Raw genomic sequence first — 12026 nt, forward strand, 5'->3', positions numbered from 1 at the left:
GAGTCACTAGGCAGAGGGACCAGAACGGGCCATCTTACTGTGATTAGCTCGCCATGGTTGTATGCTTGCTTGATTGTATAGGGCCTTGGGGGCGGAACAGGAGCAGTGGCAGCAGTTGAGGCTTCAGGCTGCACAATAGGTGCTTTAGGAGTAGTTGCCTCGTTAGCTTCAGGTGCAGTGGCCTCATTAGCTTCAGGCACACTGGTTGGTTCAAGATCCACATTAGCTTCAGCCATGACAACGTCATTGGCTTCACTTGTGTTGGTTGTGGCAGCTTTAGGATTTTCAACCTCCACTTGAGGAGCCGGAGGGTCAGGCACAGACACGTTCACTTCATGAACTGTTTCTTCAGGCATGGGGGGAGTTTGGACACGTTCTTCTTGACATTCCTCATCGGCTGATGCAGCCGGATTGTCTTCAGCAGCTTGTGCTTCAGACACAGAGACATTCACAGTTGGAGTGGCTTCAGAGAACACTTGACGTGCAACAGGTTGACGGTGCACTTCTCCTTCTGGAACGCTCGGAAGAGGGACTTGAGGCCTTGGTCCTTTGCGAAGCCTTTGAAGTACAGGCGACGCCTTTGGAGATGGAGTGGGCAGGTCCTCATCCTCTTCAACTTGTACGGATGGTGTGGTTTGTTGTTGTTGGGGAGTACTGGGGGAGTCTTGTTGCTGTGGGTGATCAGCCCATGATGCATCCTGAGCAATTGGCGTCAAAGGACGACCAATGCTGATGTTTTCGCTGTTCGTACGAATAGGCGATGATACCACATTATATTCGATTTGAGGAAGAACTTCATCATCTTCAACATTGTCATCATGACCAATGTCTTCAGCAGCGGTGGGTTCAGCTGCTGGTGTATCTTCAGCTTCAGGAGCCTCTGTGGAAGCAGGCTCATGAACAGTCATGTGAAGTTCTTGGGATGCAGATGCATGACGAACCACTGAGATGGGTTCAACAACAAGGGGCTCTGTGGAAGCAGCCCGACTCTTCTTGGTCTTGCGCTTCTTCTTGGAGGGAGCGGCATCCGAGGCTTCGGTGTTCTTCCTCTTTCTGGCTTCAGCCTCGGCAGCCCTCGTCTTCTTTTGTTCATAAGCGGTTGTGGTGACCTTTGGCTTCGAGCCAGTCATGCTGCTCGGGAAGATAATGCGTGGGGCTTCTTGGCTTGAAGGTGCAGGCTGGTCAGTAGAAAGCTTCTTCTTTTTCTTTGCAGCCATCCTGGGGTCAATGCGAGGACGGCCAAGTGACTTGCGCTTCTCAGCCTCATTGTAGGCAAGCACGCACTTATCAGCCAAACGCTTCATGCGCTCACGAGAGCCTTGAGCTTCTTGGTGCTTCTTCAGAAAAGCTTCTTTAAGCTCATGCAACATGACTTTGAAGTTTCGGACGTCTTGAACACTTAGCTTGGCCACATGCTTCTTGAATTGAGCCTTCTCATAATCAATCTTGTTCTTGAGCTCAAAGATTCGCTGAGCGAGAGCCAGCTCAGAAGCAATGGCATCATTGAAGGCGACACTGAGGCCAATGGGAAGCTGTAAATCTTCAAAGCTGACATTTGGGGTGTCGAACCACTCATCAATGAAATTGTGGATGATGGCCACATCAAAGAGAGGCAAGTTGTTGATGATTTCTGCTTCTTCCTTGCTCTTTATCAGCTGCTCAAGAGCATCATCAGCAAGATCTTCATCACTTGACAGATCAATGGGTTCTTCACGCAGAATGGCGGCAGGAGTCAAGGCTTGATCAGTATGCCTGACAAGTTGCTTTTTCTTCTCCGTCTTCTTGGAGATACGAGATTGATCTTCAGTCTGCACACTGGCTTCAGGAGGTGCAGTGGCCAGAGGCTTCACGTGTAAAGCTTTTGGAGGTGCTGATTTAGAAGCCTTTAGCTTCTTTTGCTTCTGTGGCTTCGAAGGAGGAGCTGGGGCTTCATCAGTGTCAGCATCATTATCAGAATGATCTACCTTGGCACCTTGGACCAAGATGTAAGTGATGAGGCCATCAAGGTTTGCACAGGGGCCATCACTTCTTGTTTTCCTTTGCCGAAGCCTTAGCAAACTGGAAGTTGCGCTTGAAGAGATTATCGTCACGACACCAAAGCAATGATGATGGGTCGACTTCTTCAGGCTGTGGCCCATGGACCATGCAAGGATAGAATTCTTGCGCAATGGCTTCAGCTTTGTTCTTGGGGGGAAGGCCTCGATAGAGAATATCACCCCAAGGGCTCTTGATAGCATTTTTCTCTGCGTACTCCTGGGTGACGAACTTGTACTTGTACCACTGTTCAGCCCAATAGCGTCGAATCCATTGGATTCGAGTCTTGCGCTGATTGTAATCTTCTTCAGGATCTGTTTTATACATTTCTGCCAGATCATCAGGCAGATCCCTTGATGTTCCCCCACGATGCTGTCTGCCACCCTTCCTTGCTGATTTTTCTGCAGCCATGAACTTCAAGCTGAATGGCTTCAATACGTTCAGAGGCTTCAGAGATTTACGCTTGTTGGTCAAGCAGGAACTGGCTTCAGGAGAATTGATATGATGCTGTAAGTATTCTGCAAATGAATGCAGACTATGAGAACCAAGGGATTCTCCCACGGACATGTACCTGTGACAGCATTAGATATGCGAGGGGAAGGGGAAGAGGTCATATGCATTCTCAGAAGATTTTGAAGATAAATCAGTTTGAATATATTAACCTCATGATGCGAAGACATTCACTTATATAGGTGAGTTGGTTCCAGATTTGTACCAATCCGTGAATGAGTGCAAGTGAGGAATCAAACTAGACAGGAAATCTAAGTGAATTGACTCGGCAGTATGAGATGCAGACAGAATAGATCTAACATTGAATAGGCAGAAACTACTTTTGGTAAATAGGATGAATCTTGAAGATCAAAAAGGTGGTAAAAATAGAGTTATAATTACCGCACGAAGAACTGCTAGATGGGAAGAATAGGAGACCGAGCAGTTCAGCCCACCGTGCCCTAACTTGGCGACGGAGGACACCTACGGCGACGGCGGAGAGGACGATGTCCGCGGCCGGCGTGAGGACAGCGTCGGAGAAGTCGCGGCAGCTAAGCGCTTCGTCGCCGGCGTCGTCGCGAGCTAGCGGTGGCGCTAGGGTTTTGACGGAGGTGGAGAGGTGGAAGAAGGATTTCTTTACCGCAGGGGACAAGTATTTATAAGTAGGTGAGAGACACGGCTCAATTACGCTGGTGCCCCTGGCGGTTCACATCTGAGGGGTACGTGGCAAGCATGCAACATACTTAGAATTGTCCCACGTTCCCACGCCCGCCAGGCATGTCGGAGAGTTGTTCCGGCTTCTCCGGATTTCAACAATAAAGATAAGTCATTTAAAACAGATTTAATGTTTGTCTCTTTGCCTTCTGCTGACTAGGACGCAGAGAAGACATTCGACAATTTCAGTAGAATGCATATGATTTGGACAGATAGAGTTTGAGATAGGAAGCATAGAGAGGTTAGGGTCCGATCACATTCACTTAGTTCAAAAGATCCAATCTTGAAGACATAGCTATAAGTGAATGCTGTAGAGGACATAACACTAGTATATATATATCAGAAAGCAATCAAATCATCATAGTGTAGAAGATATGAAGATAAATTGAAACTGAAGACAAACCAAATGCGAAGTTATTGCAATATAACGCCATGAGTGAAACACTTCAAACAGAGAAAGTTGGTGGTGGCGTTACCCACCGTATAGGAAGTATTAGACCCAGACACAGCGCACAATTATCATGGCGCTCCGAAGTCAAATTCCATGTTAATGTATTCACACTCAGAGTGTAAATCTTCATTGATTGAAGATATACATTACTTTGTGTGTTGCACATCTAAGTCATCAATATGCATAAGTGTTAGGATGTGTGCCTAATCACAGGACATTCGAGGATTCCAAGATATTTAGCTCACACCGTAACTTGCAAAACCTTTTCTCATCCAAGGGCTTTGTGAAGATATCTGCCAGTTGCTCTTCAGTGTTGACGTGCATGATATCTATATCTTTCTTCATAACATGATCTCTGAGAAAGTGATGACGTATTTCAATGTGCTTTGTCTTCGAGTGCTGGACTGGATTGTTGGCTATCTTGATGGCACTTTCGTTGTCGCAGAAGAGAGGTACTTGTTTCAGGTTGATGCCATAGTCCTTGAGAGTTTGCTTCATCCATAGAAGCTGAGGACAACAGGATCCGGCAGCAATGTATTCAGATTCAGCAGTTGAGAGTGATACACAGTTCTGCTTCTTTGAAGACCAACAGACAAGTGATCGACCAAGAAAATGACATGTGCCTGATGTAGACTTGCGATCCACCTTGTCACCAGCATAATCAGCATCCGAGAATCCAACCAAATCAAATTTTGAGCCCTTGGGATACCATAATCCGAGTGTTGGGGTGTAAGCCAAATATCGAAGAATTCGCTTCACAGCTAAGTGATGCGATTCCTTTGGTGCCGCTTGGAATCGAGCACACATGCAAACACTAAGCATAATATCTGGCCTAGATGCACATAAATAAAGCAAAGAACCAATCATGGAGCGGTATACCTTTTGATTGAACTCTTTACCATTGTCGTCGGGACCAAGATGGTGTTTGGCTGGCATTGGCGTCGTGTAGCCTTTGCAGTCTTCCATTCCAAACTTCTTCAGACAATCTTTGAGGTATTTTTCTTGAGATATGAAGATGCCATTTCGTTGCTGGCGAATTTGAAGACCAAGGAAGAACTTCAGCTCACCCATCATGGACATTTGATATTGCTCTTGCATCATGTACCCAAACTCATCACTGTACTTCTGGTTGGTGCAGCCGAAGATTATGTCATCCACATATATTTGGCACACAAACAGTTCACCATCATATGTCTTCGTGAAGAGTGTGTGATCGAGGGATCCAGGTTTGAAGCCTTTGCTCTTCAGGAAGTCTTTGATTGTATCATACCAGGCACGAGGAGCTTGTTTGAGGCCATATAGTGCTTTGTTTAGCTTGTACACCATATCAGGATGTTTTGGATCTTCAAAGCTAGGTGGTTGTGCGACATATACTTCTTCTTCAATCTTGCCATTGAGAAATGCACTCTTTACATCCATTTGATATAGCAAGATGTTGTGATGATTAGCATAGGCTAGCAGTATGCGAATAGCTTCAAGTCTAGCAACAGGAGCAAATGTTTCATCGAAGTCAATTCCTTCAACTTGAGTATATCCTTGAGCCACAAGACGTGCTTTGTTTCTGACGACTTGACCATGCTCATCTTGCTTGTTTCGATATATCCACTTTGTTCCAATAATGTTATGCTTGCGAGGGTCAGGGCGCTTGACCAGTTCCCAAACATTATTCAGCTTGAACTGTTGGAGTTCTTCTTGCATGGCTTGAATCCATTCGGGTTCCATAAAAGCTTCAGCAACTTTCTTGGGTTCTGATATTGACACAAATGAAAAGTCCCCACAGAAGTTTGCTAACTGTGTTGCTCTTGAGCGAGTAAGCAGACCAGGCGCGTTGATGCTGTCAATTATCTTCTCGATTTGTACTTCATTTGCAACACGAGGATGAACAGGACGAAGATTTTGCTCTGGCTGATCATTGTCATCATTGGGAGGATTGTCTTCAGTCTGAGTAGTGTCTTCAGGTTGATTTGGTGTAGAGATGATAAGTTCCTCTTCAGGCTGTGCTTCAGAAGGCATGATTTCACCAGTTCCCATCAGCTTGATAGATTCGCTTGGAGGAGCTTCATCTAGTGTACTTGGCAGAATTTCTCTTTGTGAACCATTGGTTTCATCAAATTTCACATCCACAGTTTCAACGATCTTATAGACAAAGAGGTTGAAGACTCTGTAGGAGTGTGAGTCCTTTCCATAGCCAAGCATGAAGCCTTCATGAGCCTTAGGTGCAAATTTTGACTTGTGATGGGGATCCTTGATCCAGCATCTAGCTCCAAATACTCTAAAGTAACTGACATTTGGCTTCTTGCCAGTAAGGAGCTCATAGGATGTTTTGTTCAGAAGCTTGTGGATGTAAACACGGTTGATGATGTGACAGGCTGTATCAATAGCTTCAGGCCAGAACTTTCTTGGTGTCTTGTATTCATCTAGCATTGTTCGAGCCATCTCAATGAGGGTTCTATTTTTGCGCTCAACGATGCCATTTTGCTGAGGTGTGTACGGAGCAGAGAACTCATGAGTGATTCCCATTGTATCCAGATACAGATCAAGTCCTGTGTTCTTGAATTCAGTGCCATTGTCACTTCTGTATGCTTGATCTTCACGCCATAATTGTTCATTGCTCGATTTGCGAAGCACCTGAAGACATCTTGCACTTCAGTCTTGTAAAGAATTATATGAACCCATGTGTATCTTGAGTAGTCATCAACAATGACGAAGCCATAGAGACATGCAGTTGTTGTGAGGGTGGAGTAGTGAGTAGGTCCAAATAAGTCCATGTGTAACAGCTCGAAGGGTTGAGATGTTGTCATGATTGTCTTCGAGGGGTGCTTTGCCCTTGTCATCTTTCCAGCTTCACAGGCACCACACAGATGATCCTTCTTGAACTTGACATCTTCGATGCCAATGACATGCTTCTTCTTGACAAGTGAGTGTAAGTTCCTCATGCCAGCATGTCCTAGCCTTCGATGCCAGAGCCAGCACTCTGAAGCTTTTGTGAGAAGACATACGGCAAGCTGTGGACCTGCTGAGAAATCTACCACGTATAGATCATCTTTCCTATATCCTTCAAAGACTAGAGATTTGTCAGATTCCATTAGTACAAGGCAACGATATTTTCCAAATAGCACAATCATGTTTAAGTCACAAAGCATTGAGACAGGCATTAAGTTGAACCCAAGGGATTCAACAAGCATCACTTTATCCATGTGTTGATCCCTAGAGATTGCAACTCTACCTAGACCCAATACTTTGCTTTTACCAGTGTCAGCAAATGTGATTTGACTCTTGTCGGATGGACGTAAGGTTGAGTCCATGAGAAGACTTCGATCACCAGTCATATGATTAGTGCATCCGCTGTCAATAATCCATTCTAAAGCTTTTGGTGACATGCCCTATAGTGCAGTTAGGAGGATAGGCTTCACAAGGTATGTTGTGAAGCATAAGCATTTTATGCATACTAGGATTATCACAGCATAGATCAAGATTAGAACACACAGTATGACAGATAAGAGATTCATATGCGTCCCTTTATGTTTTAGGTCCCCAGCAATAATATCGGACGCCATTGATTGCTGGCTGGAGACCACATTCTGCAAAAGAGAGTTAATTCTTCTTCACCACCCACATTTTCAGGGGTGGCTTAGAAGCAATGAGTCTAAGTGTAGCATCTGAGAATTTCGGCTTTGAAGCCCTAGCAAATAGCCTTGCAGGAAATGAATGATACTCATGTGAATAAGAAGAAAAGTTCTTAGTTCTATGAACATAGCGGTTTGAAGACACATGCTCATATTCATGAGTCGAGTATGATTTCCCTGCAAAACATTGGCGTTAGGGTGACTCAAGTGAGTCCTGTGTTCGTAAGTAGCCGTTGGACCATATGATGCCTTTGGTCTGGGGTTTGTCTTCTTCCCTGGTGGTGTCATGATGACATTCACTAGAAGATTCTCAAGGCAGCTTTTGGGAACCCAGATCTTCTTCATAGGAGGTCCATTCCTGCAGTTAGTACCAATATACCTGGCAAACACTTCACCATTCTGATTTTTGAACAGTTTATAGTTTGCATCAAAGGATTCATCAATGATAATAGGATTAGCACAGGTAAATCCAGATAAAGTGGATGGATCCACTGAAGGTTCCTTTGCAGCAACCCATGTGGTTTTGGGATACTGCTCAGGCTTCCAATAGGAACCATCATCATTCATTTTCCTCTCGAACCCAACACCCTCTTTCCTAGGGTTTCAGTTCAGAATCTGCTTTTTGAGGACATCTCAGAGTGTCTGATGTCCCTTCAAACTTTTGTACATCCCTGTTTCAAGCAATGTCTTCAACCTAGCATTTTCATCAGCAATACTAGTGGTATCCTCCGCAGAGGGGTTAGTAACCACATCAGTAGTTGAAGACAATGAAATAGCAGGAGCAGTGGAACATTCAGCAACAGATGTAGCGTTATCACGCTCAATGCATTTTAAACATGGTGGTTCAAATCCATCCTGAGCGGGACTGATCTGTTGAGCGCGAAGTGACTCATTCTCTGTTTGAAGGTCTTCATGAGTCGCTTTCAATTTCTCAAGCTCTTGCTTCCTTTGAAGATAATCATAGGAGAGCTTTTCATATGTGGTTGAGAGCATCTCATGAAGACTTTCAAGTTCTTGGTACTTAGCATGAAGATTTTTTATGTCTTCTACTAAGGACTGTGAACGTGTCATTTCCGCGTCTAACAGGTCATCGCTTTTGTCTAACAGTTTTTGAGTATGTTCCATAGCCCTTTGTTGTTCAGTAGCAATTTTAGCAAGTGTTTTGTAGCTGGGTTTGGATTCACAATCAGAGTCATCTTCACTTGATGTTTGAAAGTAAGCATCGCGTGATTTTACCTTGGCACCGCGTGCCATGAAGCAGTAGGTGGGAGCAGGGTTGTCCATGTCATCAGCTTCAACGTTGGTGTGGAAGTCATTGCCTTCAGTGTTGAAGATGGACTTGGCAACATAGGCTGTGGCTAGAGCCAGACTCGCAACGCCAGGGTCGGACTCCTCTCCAGATTCCACCTCCGCCTCCTCAGAAGCAGACTCCTCCTCTGAATCCATTTCCTTGCCAACAAAGGCACGAGCCTTGCCTGATGAGCTCTTCTTGTGTGATGAAGACTTGGAAGAAGACTTTGAGGATTTCTTCTTCTTCTTGTCATCAGAATCATATTCCTTGCTCTTCTTCTTCTTCTTCTCATTGTCCCACTGTGGACACTCAGATATGTACTGACCAGGTTTCTTGCACTTGTGGCAGGTTCTCTTCTTGTGGTCATGGGTGGACGCTTCATCAATCTTGGAGCTGGATCGTGAAGACTTTCTGCAGCCCTTCTTCTTGGTGAACCTCTGAAACTTCTTCACAAGCATGGCAAGTTCCTTTCCAATGTCTTCAGGATCATCAGAACCGCAATCAGATTCTTCTTTAGATGAGGAAATCACTTTTGCCTTCAAGGCACGAGTTCGGCCATAATTGGGACCATAGATATCTCTTTTCTCAGAAAGCTGGAACTCATGTGTGTTGAGCCTCTCAACTATATCAGACGGATCGAGTGTCTTGAAGTCAGGACGTTCTTGAATCATGAGGGCAAGGGTGTCAAAGGAGCTCTCAAGTGATCTCAGCAGTGTCTTGATGATTTCATGCTTGGTAATCTCAGTTGCGCCAAGAGCTTGAAGTTCATTTGTGATATCAGTGAGGCGATCAAACATGAGATGGACATTTTCATTGTCGTTTCTCTTGAAGCGATTGAAGAGATTGCGAAGAACACTGATCCTCTGGTCTCTCTGTGTAGAGACGCCTTCATTGACCTTGGACAGCCAGTCCCAGACTAGCTTTGACGCTTCCAGAGCACTCACACGGCCATACTGTCCTTTGGTCAGATGACCACAGATGATGTTCTTTGCAGTCGAGTCCAGTTGAATGAACTTCTTGACATCAGTAGGGGTGACATCTTCACTAGTTTTGGGAATGCCATTCTTGACGACATACCAGAGGTCGACATCAATGGCTTCAAGATGCATGCGCATCTTATTCTTCCAGTAGGGATATTCTATTCCATCGAACACGGGGCAAGCAGCGGAGACTTTGATTATCCCTGCAGTCGACATAGCTAAACTCCAGGTGGTTAAACCGAATCACACAGAACAAGGGAGTACCTTGCTCTGATACCAATTGAAAGTGCTAGTATCGACTAGAGGGGGGGGTGAATAGGCGATTTTTATGAAAGTCTTCAAAACTTGGAAGTTTCGAAGACAAACAACAGAAATAACCTAGTTGATATGCAGCGGAAGATAAACTACCATAAGCAAGCCATAGTCAAGTATGCAATGATGTGAAAGTACATGACTAATAGCAGCTAAGTAGTAAGGATCAAGATGGAAGATAGTATGAAGCCAATCAACAATAGTAGTCAAGCAATGAAGTCAATCAGATAAGACAGATAAGCAATGACTTCACGAAGACAAACTCAAGGTAAAGGAGGGAAGAGATAGAACCAGTTGCTTGTTGAAGACACAGGATTTGTTGGACCAGTTCCAGTTGCTGTGACAACTGTACGTCTGGTTAGGGAGGCTGAGATTCAACTCAGAAGACCGTGTCTTCACCTTATTCCCCTTGAGCTAAGGACACTTAGTCCTCGCCCAATCACTCTGGTAAGTCTTCAAGGTAGACTTCCAAACCTTCACAGACTTTGTTCACCCGGCAATCCACAATGACTCTTGGATGCTCAGAACGCGACGCCTAACCGGCTGGAGGATACATAGTCCTCAAGTGTAATAAGTCTTCAGGTCACACAGACAGAAAGACTTCAGTGATGCCTAACACTCTTTGGCTCTGGGTGTTTGGGCTTTGTCCTCGCAAGGATTTTTCTCTCTCTCAAATGCTTCGAGGTGGGTTGCTCTCAAACGACAAAAGCCGTGTACAAACTCTGAGCAGCCACCAATTTATGGTGTAGGGGGTGGGCTATTTATAGCCACTAGGCAACCCAACCTGATTTGTCCAAAATGACCCTGGGTCACTAAGGAACTGACACGTGTTCCAACGGCCAGATTTCAAACACACGCGGCAACTTTACTTGGGCTACAAGCAAAGCTGACTCATCCAGCTCTGGATAAGGTTTGCTCTCATTGTCTTCGCTCGAAGACATAGGATTTGAGTTGAGCATCACTTCAATCACTCTGACTTAGTTCACTTGGACCCCACTTAACAGTACGGTGGTTCCTATGACTCAACAAAGAAGAAAAGGAAGCAACGAATCCACACAGTCTTCGCGCTCCATAGTCTTCACGCAATGTCTTCTCATGTCATAGTCTTCAATATGAATATCTTCTCATACCACCATTGTCTTCAATGTCTTCATACATTTTTAGGGGTCATCTCCGGTAGGTAAACCGAATCAATGAGGGACACTACCTGCGTTATCCTGCAATTCTCACAAACGCATTAGTCCCTCAACCAACTTTGTCGTCAATACTCCAAAACCAACTAGGGGTGGCACTAGATGCACTTACAATAGTCATTCAAACTGGTATTGTGCCGGTCTAAGTACACTGGTTATTGTTAAATAAAAATGGAAAGGCGTGTTTAACTACAAGATGCAGCAACCAAATGTAGTCATTCATGCCATGTTTGTTTCAGCTTCGCTTGGATTTTAATCACCTATGGATTCACTTCAGTGGCGAAGCTGTTTCTGCGAATCAGCTTCACCATCGAAGTAAACTTTGAGGTGCTTCAGGAAATTGCACTAAAAATGACCCAAATCCAGATTCAGCTTCACTTGCAAAGCTGATTCCAAATAGCTGTTTGTTTCGGATTCCAGATTCAGCTTCCCTGGCAAAGCTGAATCTGGTCCCAGAATCCGAAACAAACAGGGCCATAGTTGTATTGTTGAAACTGGTACTAATGAAATTGAACTGCACAGTTCATACTTGCACATATAGAACATCACGTTGTGAATAACTGGAATAAACAAGGCATGCTATGAACAACCAAATATAGCATTTGAAACTGGACATATGCTAACTACAAACAACAGAACAATCGAAAAACTTTAAGAGGCATATGCTAGCTATAACAGGCTTAACAACAAGCAAATATATGCATTCCTATCGGTATGTTTAAAACTGGATTGATGAAATGTACTGCACAGTAAATAATTGCACATGCAGAGCATCGCATTGTGAACAACTGAAATAAACAAGGCATACTGCAAACAACCCGATATAGCAATTAAAACTGGACATATTCTCACTACACTACAAAAGGGACTCGACAAAACAAATCATGGGTTTCCCACTGTGAAGAGGCACGGTAAAACAAATCATGGATTTCCTCA

This window comes from Triticum aestivum, chromosome 6B, assembly GCF_018294505.1.
Source record: "Triticum aestivum cultivar Chinese Spring chromosome 6B, IWGSC CS RefSeq v2.1, whole genome shotgun sequence".
In the NCBI taxonomy this organism is placed as follows: domain Eukaryota; kingdom Viridiplantae; phylum Streptophyta; class Magnoliopsida; order Poales; family Poaceae; genus Triticum; species Triticum aestivum.